This window comes from Ailuropoda melanoleuca, chromosome 4 (genome assembly GCF_002007445.2).
Source record: "Ailuropoda melanoleuca isolate Jingjing chromosome 4, ASM200744v2, whole genome shotgun sequence".
Lineage (NCBI taxonomy): Eukaryota > Metazoa > Chordata > Mammalia > Carnivora > Ursidae > Ailuropoda > Ailuropoda melanoleuca.
The window spans coordinates 127613413-127629407 of NC_048221.1; the positions used below are offsets into that span (position 1 = coordinate 127613413).

Below are 15995 nucleotides of genomic sequence, written 5' to 3' on the forward strand. Positions count from 1 at the left end.
TGTGTGGGGAAGAGCCCAATATCCCAGGCTGTACCCTCACCCCCAGCCTACTTCATGTTCCATTATGAAGCCTTAAAAAGTCTGTCTTATGGATAAATGTGGCCTAGTCCCAAAGACTTCTCAAGAGACAACACTAATCCCTTATATACCAAAGTGGCTGGAGAAGAAGTACACTTTAATTACACAGCACCAAATATAACTACCAATTTATTCTTTATCTGGAAAAAGTATTTTAAGAGGCTCTGAAAGAGGAGAGAAACTAAGAATTGCAAGATTAGGGGCGCCTGGGTGGCACAGCGGTTAAGCGTCTGCCTTCGGCTCAGGGCGTGATCCTGGCGTTCTGGGATCGAGCCCCACATCAGGCTCCTCCTCTGTGAGCCTGCTTCTTCCTCTCACTCCCCCTGCTTGTGTTCCCTCTCTCGCTGGCTGTCTCTATCTCTGTCGGATGAATAAATAAAATCTTTTTAAAAAAAAAAAGAATTGCAAGATTAAAGGGTATTTAAAATTTTAATATTAAATCTTTCACATAAACTTTTTCTCCTTACATGAAAAGTACTAAATAAGTTACATTTAAATGCCCTACTTATATAAAAATAAAATCAGGTACTTCTCATTTAAGAGAAAGTGGATAAGATTTAAAATATAAGGAATAGGAGTAAAGGATGAGCAGTATATCCAATCTAAATTATATCAAAAATCAAATATAAAATATAGATAGAACTTACATTTTCCTAAAAGGAAGTAAATATTCACTACCAACTCCAATAGGGAAATTACACTGATGAGAAGAAAGATACATGAACTAAGATACATTCTTGCTCTGACATTTTTTAAAAAATGATACATTTCATGTTCGTCTAAATGTTTAGGGTTATACTGTTAGAAATATATGATTCTACTTTTATGGACAGGTCAACTAGGGGAAATATCACAATTATTTGAATTAGTTGCCTTCATACTGGGTAGGGCTTGCTTCTCTCTCTCAGCTTTATCAAGGTATAACTGATATAAATTACAAAAAAATTACATGCGTTAATGTATACATTTTGGTAAGTTTGGACATAAGCATACACCCATAGTATTATCACCACGATCAAGGTCCTAAACATATCCATCACCTCTAACAATTTCCTTGTGTGTTTGTGTGTGTGTGTGTGTGTGTTTTGTGTGTGTGGGTGTAAGAATACTTAACATGAGATCTTGGGGATGTACCGCATGGTGACTAGTATAACAAAATAAAAATTATTAAAAAAAAGAATACTTAACATGAGATCTACTTTCAATGATACGTGTTAACGGTATGCACTATGTTTTACAGCAGAGCTCTAGGACTTATCTTGCATACTTCTTTTTAAGCCTCTTTGCACGTATAAAACATACCATAAGATGTCCTATATTCAGTGGACAATGCATCTATTTTTAGGTCGACCTTGGCAAATCCCATGAGAATCAATGGCATTAAGGAGAAAACGAGATTCCATACTGTCTTCCTTGTCTCATGTTTTTTCACACTCAAACTCCTTGACATCTTGGCTGCTGTAAGTGATGCAATTAGAAGTCCATGGCTGAGAATAGTGTTTACTTTGTTAGAACTGGGAGGTTTGTGTGATCATCATTTTCTTCAACATTATGACTCTTTGGAATCATCCACTGTAGTTTTTTGTTTATTATTAGTAGTAGTATTATTATGGCTATTATTATTACTACTTACAATCAGGAACATCAAAGCCCTCTTCTACTTGTGTTGGCTTTCCTAGATTGTCTTTTACATTTTCTCTCTTTATGAAGCTACTTCTCACCAATTGCCCAACATCTGTTGCAGTGGGGTGGAAGGGGAAGATTCATTTTGTTTCATAAATTATGCTTCTGGCAGTCTGCTGAGGAAATTTAAGGATCTTCTCCTAGTGAATCCATATCACTCTGTCCTGCCTGATTTACCTCGATATATCTCATCACCTTCCTCTGAGAGTTATTCTCCTTCGCTAAGGCTATAATCTTCTGAATCAAGACTCAACTTCAAATTCTACAGCGAAGTCATCTGAAACTGAATCTTGATCCAACCATCCGAATGTTCACTTACACCAGCATCAAGATCGGGATTTGCTGGAGTCTCTGGATTCCCCTGCTACTGCTTCTTCACAATGTATCTCCCTTATTGCACATAAAGTGAGGCTTTCATCAAAGAAAGGGAAATACTGTCAGATTTCTCGTGCTTTCTTTTTCATTCACCAGGTAATTCATCCGAATTTTCATCTAGTCAGAAGTCATCTCTTCTTTTTCTGAATTCCCAAAATACTCTTCTATCCCAGGCCTGTATGTGTGTGAACACACTAGGTCCAGAGGAAGAGGCCCCTGGCAGTGAAAGCAGCCAGACCTCAGTCAGAGGGGCCAGGGCTGCCTGCCAGCTGGGCTTCTTGCTCTATCTTCCCCCCCCTCACTACGGCGCTGAGGTTCCCTAGTGCACCTCTAGGGTGTTTGCGCATGTGCACTCAGGCCAGGGTGCACTAGCCTCACTAGTTTCTCCTTTCATTTTCAAAATTGTCCAGATTTGATCACAAAATCTGTTTCTATACTGTGTAAAGATCATTTGAAAGTAGAAGCCAAAAAAAGGCAAGGCCTGGGTACTTGAAGGATCATCCAAATGGGTGCAGAATTCATGGCCCAGCAGTGAGGGAAAAATAGAGGGCTTGAGTAAGAATACTCATAAATGAGTACATATTTATAAAACATTTTTATTTTTTTCGTATTAACAAAACATAATTGGATGAAAGCTAAAAACTGAAGTTTGAGTCCTCACACACTGTAGACAGCAGTCCAGTAGAACATCTGGGCACCTAATATGCAGCATGCAACTGATATTCACAGTGGTGAATAAGTCCATGTGATGCTTCTCTGACTTAATTACCTTCAGAAGTCCAAGTTTGATTCCTTCCAAAATTTAGCCTCTTTTGCAAGCCTAATGAGTTAAAAGTTTGAGCTGGAGAATAGAGCCATTACAAAATAAAAGTAATCAAACAACTCTTACAGATCTCCTAAAGCAATGATTCACACAGGATTTCACACAAAACTCCCATTAATGCTAATGAAATTGGGTAAGTTACAGGCTGAAACTCTCCCATACATTGATAGGTGAATAGTTCCCTGAGGTACTTACTTAGATGAGGGAACTTAATTTTCTCTCCACTAATCCTCTCTGGATGAAAAATAAGAAATAATGCTTCACAAGTTAGGTTTCTTTTTAAAGTAGATGGCACAATTTCAGAATCATTGGCGTGAATTAATCAAAAGCCACATTAGGACATCGACTAGCTCATTTTCAACCAAACCATCTTCCACTCAGATAGATACCAATCGGCCAGAGTCTTGAGAAGTCAGTCTTATTTGTGGCTCTGAAAGTAACCCATTAAATCCATTCCATCTTGCTTCTTCAAGATTCTAGAAAAAGGAACTGTGCAATTATGTGAGGGAACTAGTTGAAAAGAAATAGAAATTCCTGATTGCCTGAGTATGAATTGAAGAGTTCAACTGCTGATTTAATTAGCTGCCTAGGGAAGGAAAGATCATGAAATGTTGAGTTAGAAATAATATAAGATCATTCAAAGACATACAAGTGATAGTACAGGTATAATTAAGCTTCTGGGGCAGAAGTGGTGTGTGTGTGTGGTTCAAAAGTAGCAAATTTCACTAGCATGTGAGTGTTTTTGCTTGATAATAATCATCAGGATGATATCAATTCAGTTGTGTACAACTCTTGACATAGTCATCTTCTCATTTATTACAACTTCCCAAAATATAGGCAGGGTTGTGGTAACTATAATATTTTACAACTGACAGAATGAGGCTCAATTTAGTAAGTTACCTCATAGAATAAAAGTGGTAGGCTCCTGAAAATGCATATTAAGTCAAACAAATGTAAATGAAATAAATTTGCTGATTTTGATGAGAATGATGTCACAGAAACTAAATATTCTTAAAATCTCATTTAATCTTCCCTTCTCTCTTCTACAACTGATGCACTTGAGCCTTAAAATGGGAATTTTCTAGAAACCATCACCTAGGATCTTAATGTCAGAAGAAATTTTGGGGCACCTGGGTGGCTCAGTCAGTTGAGTCCCTGGCTTTTGACTTCAGCTCAGGTCATGATCTCAGAGTCATGAGATCAAGCCCCATGTGGGGCTCTGCACTTGGTGGGCAGTCTGTTTGAAATTCTCTCTCCCTCTCCTGCTACTCCTGCTAGCACTTATGCTCTCTCTCAAATAAATCTTAAAAAAAAAAAAAATCTAGTGCGTTGCCTTTTGATTAGTGATATCTAGAAAGTTTGTTGAATAGAGATAGATCCCCAAATACCAAAATATGTGTTTGATTTAATTACGCATGGAATGTATAAATAGTTGTTACCATGTGCTGCTTGATGAAAAGTATCTGGTGCTTCCTATTTTGACTAAGACCCAAATTACATTGAATTCAAGCATCAGCAAACACATTTGGTGAATTATATGGCTTTAAATAAGTAAAAGAAAATTTGCCGATTTATTAGACATTAAGAATTGATGCCACTACACATGGCATTTTTAAAATGACTAGTCTAAAATCCACAATTATAGTTGGAGGTGTTTTAGTAATTGATAAAACAAGTAAAGTGAAAATCAGTAAGCAAATATAAGACCTGAACAACACTATCAACTAACTTGACCTAATTGACCTTCACAGGACAAAAGGAGAAACCCAACAGAACACACTTTTTTTTTTCTTTTTGAAGTGCGTACACACTAGTGACCAAGATAGACCACGTCTGTGTTACAAAAATTCTAGAATGAAATTGCCCAACATATATCCTCAGCCCACAACAGGAGGAAACTAGAAATCAGTAGAAAATAATTGAAAAATACTCAAATATTTGGAAGTTTAAAAACACACTTCTGAATAAACCCTATGTCAAAGAAGAAAACAAAAATGGAATTAGGAAATATTCTGAATTAAATTAAGATGAATATATATCAACTTTTATGTGTTGCAGCTTAAGTAGTGCTTAAAAAATATAGGATTAGGTAAGTCTAGCTAGGGGTTTATCAACATTGTTAATTCTTTTGAAGAATCAGCTCCTAGTTTTGTTGATCTGTTCTACTGGGTTTTTCTTTTGGTTTGTTTTTGTTTCTTTTTTGTTTTTGCTTTTGTTTTTGTATAGCATTGATTTCTGCTCTAATCTTTATTATTTCTCTCCTCTTGCTGGATTTAGGCTTTATTTGCTGTTCTTCTTCCAGCTTCTTTAGGTGTAAGGTTAGCTTGTATATTTAAGACTTTTCTTGCTTCTTGAGGAAGGCCTGTATTGCTATATATTTCCCTCTTAGGACTGGCTTTGCTGCATCCTAAAGGTTTTGAACTGTCTTGTTTTCATTTTCATTTGCTTCCATGTATTTTTTTAATTCGTCTTTAATTTCCTGGTTGACCCATTCATTCTTTAGTAGGATGTTCTTTAATTGCAATGTATTTGTGGTCCTGCCAAATTTTTTCTTGTGATTGACCTCAATCTCATAGCACTGCAGTGTGAAAATATGCATGGTATTACTTCAGTCTTTTTGTACCAATTGAGACCTGATCTGTGACCCAGGATGTGATCTATTCTGGAGAATGTTTCATGTGCACTTGAAAAGAATGTGTATTCTGCTGCTTTAGGATGAAATGTTCTGAATATATCTGTTAAGTCCGTCTGGTCTAGTGTGTCATTCGAAGCCCTAGTTTCTTTGTTATCTTCTGCTTAGATGATCTGTCCATTGCTGTGAATGGTGGGGTATTAAAGTTTCCTACTATTATTGTATTATTATCAATGAGCTTCTTTAAGTTTATTATTAATTGATGTATATATTTGACTGTTCCCAAGTTAGGGGCATAGATATTTATAAGTGTTAGATCTTCTTGTTGGATAGACCCCTTTATTATGATAAAGTGTCCTCCTTTATCTCTTATTACAGTCTTCAGTTTAAAATCTAATTTGTCCTAGGATCAAGCCCTGTGTTAAGCCTCCCTGCTCAGTGGGGAGTCTGCTTCTCCCTCTGTCCCTCTCACTCATGCTCCCTCTCTCTTGCTATGCTCTCTTTCTCTCTCAAATAAATAAATAAAATATTTAAAAAATAAAATAAAAATCTAGTTTGTTCCATGTAAGGATGGCTACTCTATGTACAGTGGAATATTACTCAGCAATCAAAAAGAATGAAATCTTGTCATTTGCAATGATGTGGATGGAACCAGAAGGTATTATGCTAAGTCAGTCAGAGAAAGACAAATACCATATGATCTCATCATATGTGGGATTTAAAAACAAAACAGATGAACGTAGGAGAAGGGAAGGAAAAACAAGATAAAAACAGAGAGGGAGGCAAACCATAAGATCTCTCAACTATAGAAAACAAACAGGGTTGCTGGAGGGGAGGTGGATGGGGGATGGGATAATTGGGTGATGGGCATTAAGGAGGGCACTTGATGTAATAAGCATAAGGTGTTTCATGCAACTGATGAATCACTAAATTCTACCCCTGAAACTAATATTATACTATATGTTAACTAAATTGCATTTAAATTTAAAAAAATTTAAAAAATCACTTTCCCACAAATGAAAAAAAAAAAGAGCAAATTGGATGCAAATGAAAAAGAAAAAAAGGAAATAAGATAACAAAAATCAGTGAAATTGAAAATATAAAAGAAAATTAAAAAAAAAAAACTGGTCCTTTGAAAAGATCAATAATAAAATTGATAAAACTCTGGCCAAACTGGGGCAGCTGGGTGGCTCTTGGTTAAACATCCACCTTTGGCTCATGTCATGATCTCTGGGTCCTAGGATGAAGCCCTGCTTGGGGTTGCCTGTTCAGCAAGGAGTCTGCTTCTCCCTCTCCTTCACCCCCCCCCCATCATGAGCTTGCTCTCTCTCTCTCTCTCTCTCTCAAATAAATAAATAAAATTAAAACAAAATACAAAAACTCTGGCCAAACTGATTAAGAAAAAAAGAGCAAAGACATAAATTACCAATATTAAGAAAAGAAAAGGGAAGATCACCTCAGGTCCTACAGATATTGGAACCTCATAAACAACATTATGACTATAAATTTGATAAGGAACCTCATAAACAACATTATGACTATAAATTTGATAAGTCTGGTTAAATGGATCAATTCTTTGAGAGAAACAGCTAAAACAGGTGAATTTTATTAATTATTTAGACTTTTATAGCGTTGACTAAAAAAATAGATTGGCTGAAGAAAAGAAATAAAATGTACCACTGGTATGACTAACACCAGTGTGTTTTATTTCATGGTTTTGATGCCTCTGCCTGACATCTTTTGGCAACATGAAGATCTACAGGGGTACTTAAAGTTCAATCGCTTACTATCTGAGATGGTCACGTTTATTTCCACACTCTCTCCTCCCCCATTCTTCTGCTTTAATAGATCTTGTATCTAAGACAATGCACTTCCACTTTTGAATGGTTTCTAGTACAAGAGAATCTCTTGGATATAAGAAATAGAGCTAATAGTCATTTTCCTGCCTAGAATGTGGCGAATCTATTGGGCTACCTTACTTAAGTTTTTTCTTAATTTGAACCTTAGGAATTTTACTAAATTGTATTAAACAAGAGTCTACATGGACTGATGTTTTTTGGGAAGATTTGAAATTATCACACTACTTTTTGTACCTCATCCTAGTTGTGGGCTTTTTGTGCTGGTAGTCAATCGCTAGTATAAAATAAAAATGCTTTCTAACATGAGCATTAAGTATTCATTAAGTTATTAATTCTCTAATAGATCCAGGAAGAGAAAAAAATAGATCAAGATAGTTTTTATCATTCAGAGAGATAATCACACGATAACTATAATTTATCGAACACTTTTATGTGCCAGTGCGTTCTACAATTTTCATTCATTACTTAAATTAATCCTCATAACATCATTAAAACATGAGAATAATTTTTATTGTATCACAAGGATCTGATACTAAAGACTAAGAAATAATCTGCCAAATAAATTAGCAAAACTTAAGGGGGGAAAAGATCACCAGTTTTGGAAGTGGCTATTGGGAAATGTATACATTTGTACTTGCATATTGGTGAGAGGGAGCTTAATTTAGTAAAAACCATCTTATTAAGTGATTTTTTTTTCCTATAGGAAAAAAAAAACAAAACCTGAATTAATGATATTAATTTGAGCAACAGCCATAATATTATTTTATTTAGCAATATTTAACAATATTTATTTAGAAATTTATAATATTTAACAATATGTAATATTTAATAATGAGTAAAATATAGTTACCTGATTTTATGTTAAATGCAAGGTGGAATAAACATACACACGTATGCATACACATGTATGTGTATAAAAATGAATACATAACAGTTCTATATCTACATGTTCCTTGATTAAAACTATGTTCAAAGCACGATGCACAGACTAGCCCACAATTGGCTAAGAATTTTATTTCTAACATTTCTCACCACTTATGTTCTATTTCTGCAACAGTAAATTGCTTATAGTGCCCCCAATGAAACTGTGGCATATGCCTTGACTTATGGCATTTCTTTTTCCTAGAATGACCTTCCTATCCTTCCTGTCTTGAGTTAGCCCAGTTTATCCCTTTAGATAAAACTCGGGAATCCCCTTTCCTCAGAATCTTTCTCTGCCTCTTTTCATGAACACCTAAGTTTCCCCTAATCATTTTATCCCAGAGTCTCAGGCATTACTCTCTAAACTAATCACTTCGGAAGCTTTGTAGGAGACTGCCATCTCCCCTGGGATCCCTTGTGAACTCAGACACTATTCCAATTCTTCTTTATGTTCCCGGGGTCTAGCAAGTCTTCAGTATGCAGGAGCACCACAAGCTTCTCAAAAACAGAAACGGTAGGATCTGAAATGACAGCCATGTTTCTATTAAGATAGTAGGATTATATTAAGAGAGTATGGTTCTCCTTTTTTCAATTTCTCATAATTTTCTACTGTGGTTATACTGTTTTTTTAATGGTCAAAATAGATGCATTTAAACATGAAGCAAATACATGTAATATTTACAAATATTTATATTTGTAGCAGTACCAGCTACTATAGATATCTACAGATATTTACAAATACAGATATTTATAGATAAATATCTATAGATATTTACAAATATCTATATTTGTAGCAGTACCAGCCTTCATCCAGCAAATTTTAGAAATACCTACAGAAATACTTATATTTCATGACACACTTCAACTGTTTATTTGAAATCTGGGGTCAAAGTTGAAGAAAACCTTCATAAAAAAGCAATGCTGCATGCCTGTAGAAGTCAATTCTATATGTGGTTGAAAAGTGTAGTAAAGCATAAAAACTGCAAATAATTTAGTCAAAGTATTATCAGAAAACACAGTGTATAACTGACGATAAACTCACTCAGCTAATAAAACAAGCTTGGTGTCCTAAAAAAATTAAAACAAAAAAAAGGAAATAATAGGGATGACATTATGCAATATATATATATATATATATATATATATATAATATTTAGCATAATAATGCAATTTGTGTGTATCCTGCTCCCACCATAGATATACAACATTACTTGAAATCCCTGCAGTTATAATTTCTGGGAAGTAAGGGAGCAATAGCAGGAAATTATTTTAAATTTCCTGCAGACACTTATTAATACAAGCTTCTTAGTTTTACTGCCCTTCAGCAGGGACAGATGAGGAGCTGTTTTTTGGCTTGAGTGGAGATCTGATTTAGGGAATATATACCGACTAATTGATTGTTGGGCTTTAAAACAACAAAACATCAAAACATGTGCAGGAATATTGAGCTTCTCTGAGGTGGTATTTCTCTTTCAAAACACCAACAATAGGATACCATCTGACACATTAAAGGTTCTGAAGGCCAAAAAGTTTTTTTCAAGCAACACTATTGTGACACCCTAAGTAAAGGAATCTCTAAGAAGAGAGCACTGAAAAAAATGAGCACCCACCCCCCAAAAAAGTCACAGAACAAAGGGAAATAACCAAGTAAAGCACAGAGGGGATAACTAAGCCTAGAACAGAACATCTTTTATCCTAAACACATATCCAGAAACCATCAAAAGCAAATGTTACAGGTAAAAGCAATAAAAAGGATTACCTCAAGAGGGAAGAAAAAGGCACATATTTAGATGCACTGTTAGAAGAGAAAACGAAACCAGGCAAGCAGTGAAAGATCTGAAAATTGAAAGGGAAAATCAAATGAGGCTTTTCTGCCTCATCCATCTGCAGGCGCCCAGACAGCACACTTTGGAGTCCAATAGAGTGAAAACAAGATCGGGCAACTTCAGCAGAAACACATCCTCTCCATTTTTAAAATAATGAAAACGGTAACAGAGGCATGACCAGGAACCAAATGGAAGAAACGCCTGGGAAATTGCACAGGGGACAGTCAGAGAGGCAGTGAAAGGGAATTCATTCACTGGAAGGAAAATTCAGCATGGCTAGACCAGGCCACATGGATCAATGGCCTGGAAGAAATGGGTTGAGAAAAATGTGAATTGGCTAATGATCATATTTGGTCAAGCAAGAAAAAGTTTCTGGGGCTGGTTGGGAAGAAGTGGATCAGGTTTTTGAAGTAATGTAATGAGACTGTTTAAATTCCCAGTCATGGCACTCAGAGTCCTTACCATCTACCCACAGGATTTCCCCCATAGCACCTCTGAATTCTTGGCATGGCCCCTCTGTCATTGTCACAGCTGCCTCTGAGAACAAACTCAGACCCTCTACTGCAGTTTAAAAGAACCTATGTCGTCTGGACCATGCCTTCATGCCAGCCTCTGTCATTCTCCCTGGTGTTTCCTATACTCCAGCCAGTCTAGTTCCACCAGAACTTGAAGCTCATCCATCAAATCCATGTCTCTACACGTTAGTCCCACTGAAAAATGTTGTCTCCAGTTCCACTCATCTGGATATCACCGTACCAGTGAGGTCCCCTGACAACACTCTCTCCCCTTCACTATCATATCACACTTTTAATCACTTCATAAAATGTATCAACATTTGAAATAAGCATGGATAATTATTTGGTTAGTTGGGAATTTTTTTCTTTGTTTTAATGGAACTCCCACAAGAGTATAAACTCCAGGAAAGTAGAAAATCTGGTTTGTTTACTTCTCAATCCTAAGCAACCAGAACAGTGACTACTGCAGAGGAAGAATTCAATCAATGCTTCCTTTTTTATTATTATTAAAATTTTATTTATTTGACACAGAAAGCATATAAGCAGGGGGGAGGGGCAGGCAGAGGGGCAGGGAGAAGCTGGCTCTCTCTGAGGAGTGAGGAGCCTGACAGGGGGCTCGATCTCAGGACACTGGGATCATAACCTGAGCTGAAGGCAGACACTTAACTGACTGAGCCACCCAGGCATCCCATCCTGTTCTAATCAATTAGACTTTTAGAAAAAGAAAGAAAAAAGATCGACTCAAGATGCTGGCTATCACTTTTATGTATCTCTTCTGTTTCTCTGACTAAGGAATAAAGGCTTTTAGGGCAATATTCTTAGCTATTTCTTTTTTGCCTGCCCTGTGTCACCTCTGGCTCTACTATACCCCTGCCCCTTGACCCCTATGCCCCGCCCCCAAGCCCCTGTCCTCTCTTATCAACTACCCTCCTCTACCCTCTGTGTCCTTATATGTCTTGCCCTAACTCAGAGCAAAGTTCTCTACACATCGAGATTTAAACTCAATAATAAATCTGCATAAAAATAGGAGAAATTATAGTAAATAAACTTCTTATTCCAGATACATGTCCATCATTTGTATGATAATGGCTGGAAGAATGAATAGGGCTGCAGAGGTATTGAGAGTGAGTGGCATTCTCAATCGCTTCATTTGTCCTCGCCGGGTGACACAGCCTTATTCACAGTTCTGAGGTCATCTGCCTTTGAGAAACAATTTGCCTTGTAGTTACAAGCATGTGTCTCAGAGCAACACAGACCAGGGTTCACGTTCTGACTCTTCCTAATTTACCTCTCAATTTTACCTGTTTACCTGTTCAGTGTTAGACTCTTTGGCTTTAAAACGGAATTATTAAAATGCCCATTTCAAAAGATTCTTGTAAGGAATAATAGGATATATGGAGATTTCTTACCAAAAGGTCAGGCCCATAAAAAGCATTCAATAGCTACACTGTTCAAAACGGGTAGCTGTTCCAACCCCTACCCCTCTGGAGGGTTTATACCTTCAGGCTGTGGAGAAATTCCCTTTCCTCTTGGAAAACTGTATCAGATTTCTCCAAAGGACCTCAACAGAATGAACATGTTTCCTTGTTTTTATCATGAAATATTACCTCCCAACTTCTGGCAAAAAGACACTATTCCTTTTCAGAAGGGTTGATACTGATATGAGTGAACACATGAAAATGAGCTCATTTTAAGAGAGGCCTTTTGTTACCACTAGTTTCCTTGGTTGGCTTTTTTTTTTAACTTCTCAGTAATTAAAAATATGATTTTCCTGGCTATAACTATGTATAACCTCTCTGTCGTTCATAGCTTTAATATCCACAATATTGATAATTTGTAAATATGATGGACACCACTAGTTCTCACTGATAACTGGATCTCCATTCCTTTGTCAAACAAGAAAGGACTGAGGCTGTAAAGCAAACCAAAAGTTTATTTGGGCTATTGAGGAATTCAAATCCAGGAGACAAAGATTCAGGAGGAAACTGAAATGTGCTCCAAGGAGGGAGGAGAAACAGGTTGATAAAGGCAAAAACTGCAGGTTATACAAGTTGTTTTGAAAGAATTATGATTGGCATAGGCAAAAATAATGAACGGTTAACATAGGATAGGTTGCTATGCCAGATACTAGGTTGGAGTTCAGTGAAGTAAGCCTCCTTCTGAGAATTGCAACAAGATGTGGTAGTTGGTTTGTGGTTGGCACAGTCTAAAAGCTCACATTTCACCAGGTGTGGACATGTAGGAGGCTAACCCCCCATTGGCCTCCTAGCTCCATTTTAGGGCCCCTTGATGTTCCTGAGTTCCTGACTTTATTTCAGATGTTTCTGTTCACACCTTCTTTCAGGGAGTCTGAAATCCCTGCTCCTTGCAGGTGGGTGGGGCCCTGTGAGAACCAATGAAATGTGAGCAAAAATAACATGTGTTACTGGCTAATGTTGTGAAGGGTTCCATGGGATTCTTTCATCTCTTCTTCTGCCACACAATGGCAGATAAAGCTTTGTGCTCACATGGCAGAAACAAAGGACAGAAGCTTACTGACCTTGGGTGTGGTGATCAAGTGCCTTGGAGTATTCTTCAGATTTTCTGTAAACTTCACATAAATAGGGTTGGCAGGTCGTGGTGGTGAAATACTTGTGTTGTATTAAGTCAGTGAAATTAGGGTTTTTCATCATTTTCACAGTAGATTCTAACATGCATGTACAAGAAAAAAAGTTAATTCATCAGGTCTAAATTCCTTAAAACATGCACATTTCCAGAAGAGCCTATTTTCTTGAATGGCCCTCGGGGGGCTATTGGGAATTGAATGTTTAGAATATCTTACTGATAAGAGTGTGTTGCATGCTTGGAGTTTTGAAGGAAATAATACGCAGTTTGTTTAGTTTATGCAAACAATGTGATTTATGATGGACACCTGCTTTCTTTTTGGAATTCTGCAGTTTTGTTAACTACAGTCAGTCATGAAGGTATTGTATGCTTTATGTGTGACCCTCATTAAAAACTCTTAGGTTCAAGCAAGCTTTCCTGGTAGACAGCACTTCATACATGTAGCTTCGGTTCATAGCAGAAAGAATTAAGTGTCTCTTGGTTGACTCCACCAAGAGAAAACTGTTGGAATTTTGCTCCTAATTTCCTCCAAACTTGGCCTGATGTACCTGTTTTTGCTGATTGTGCTTTGTATCTTTTCATGGTAATAAACCATAACCATGAGTATAATGACTTCGGAATTCAATGAGTCCTTTTAGTACAACACTAAACCTGGGCATGATCCTGGGAACCACCAAGACACTCCCCTATAATATAGGAAATTAGTACTGCAGGTGAGATGCTCTCATAACAAAAACCTCAAATGTGACATTGCTGTTAAAGGTGCCTGGAAATACGGTGATTCATAATAAGAAGTGGTAGAATATTTGTCATATATAATAGAGTGGTAAAATTCTTGCCTGGGGTAATTTTGTGAGTTAGACAATGAACTTATCTTCTTAACTTGAATGTCTAGAGAAAAAGGCTGGGAAATAGTATTTTAGTAGTGTATTTTGGATGAAGTTGGCCACATTTTATAGGACATTTCAAGAAACTGATGAGTTCAGGAAAGAATTGGCTATAGAATGGTGGAATTACAAACATTCCATGTTTTCCTATATTGGTGAGATGATTGCTTTTGATTTCAAACTATAAGTGACGAACATTGCAGAGACTTTGAAAATCAAAAACCTATAAAAACCCAGCTATGCAACAGTGATTAAATTAAAAGCCTCCCCGCCTTTTGGTAAAATTTCTCAAAAAACTGAAGTGCTTTAAAAAAATCAGATTAAGGGTCAAAGCCCAATAAATTAATATCAATTTTTAAAATATCTAGAGGTAAATATCAGATTTATAATGTAGCCTTTTCATCTACCATTCAAAACAGACTCAATAAGTTGATAAAGAAAAATAAGGGGACAAAAAAAAATCAAAACCAGAGGAAAAAACCTGGACCTGGACATTTGTAAATGATATCTTTAAAACAACTGTGGTTTTGGTTCCTAGTACATGGATCTGAATAGATCCCAAATATAAAAGCCCTGGTGTGTGTGTGTGTGTGTGTAGTATTGTGTTGCTAAAGAAACTGGTAGCCTAGATGGAAAAGCCTGTCATGCTTTGAGGCGTAAAAATGACCTTTGCATTTGTCAAAAACAGCGATTATGGTTAGCTACTCTAGGAATCACTTCTAACAATTCCTAGAACAATCCCTTTAACTCTGGTGTATAAAGACAATAGAAATAAATGAAACATTACAGATTGGTATCAGACAGAGCAGGGTTTGAAACCGAGTTCCATTATGGACTAGCCATGGAACACTGGGCAATTTAAACAGGAATAATTATAATGCCATTTCAAAAGGCTATTGTGAGGATTAACTGCATGCAATTGCTTAGTATAATTTCTATCACATAGAAAGCATCCAATAAATGTTAACATTCATTGTTGAAATGATCCTTGGGCCCCCATGCTTCCACAGGCTGGTAGTGGATTGAGAAACTGTTATAGTCTCTATAAAGAGCTTAATCCCACAAGTCCACTTCAGATACAGACATGGAGGATAATGAGAGAGAGAGAAAAATGCTTTTAGAAGATGGAACTAGAAGGCTGCTAAGGACACTGGAAAGGGAACTTCTGGGACAACAGGATAAAAACCTCATCAAGGAATATTCTCTACCTTCAAGCTCTACCTTCAAGATAGGTGTTTCACTCAATGTTTTCCCACTGGGATTTCAGAATTTCTAAGGACCAATGACTATTAAGTGTCTTTCATTCTTTCCTTTCAGAATGAGAATGTTTATTACAATTATTCTAGCCACATTCTACCATTATATACTAAGTGTGTATGGGAAGGGTTGTAGGTAGAGTTCATAGGTTTCCCATCTAAGAGGAGCCACATCCAGATCTGATGGATAGAATATTATTGCACAACACCTAAACTTTAGAGCTGTTTTTGGACAAGATCAGGATGGTCTTCCTTGGCAAGTGGGTATATTTTTTGCAGAAAGATTAAACTTAATGTATTAGAACTGAAAGAACAAACTGTAGTAGAATTTACCAGTGCTTATCAGTTTCTGGTTCTCCTTCCTTGCCTTGACTTACAGGAACTCCACTTCCCAACATCCATTTAGTGAAGTGAGGCCACATGAAGTCAGTTCTGGCTAATAAAATGAATCTCTTTCAAGCAGAGGCAGTGCAGATACCCTGAGGATTTTCCAATTTCATTATCCTACAACTGTAGCTATTCTGAGGGAGTCCTTG

The 15995-nt window shown here is 36.7% G+C and overlaps 1 pseudogene; it reads right to left on the reverse strand.

Moving 5' to 3' along the window:
* Positions 1–857: 857 nt before the first annotated feature.
* Positions 858–15995, reverse strand: part of LOC105238801 — a 127471-nt pseudogene continuing 112333 nt past the window's right edge.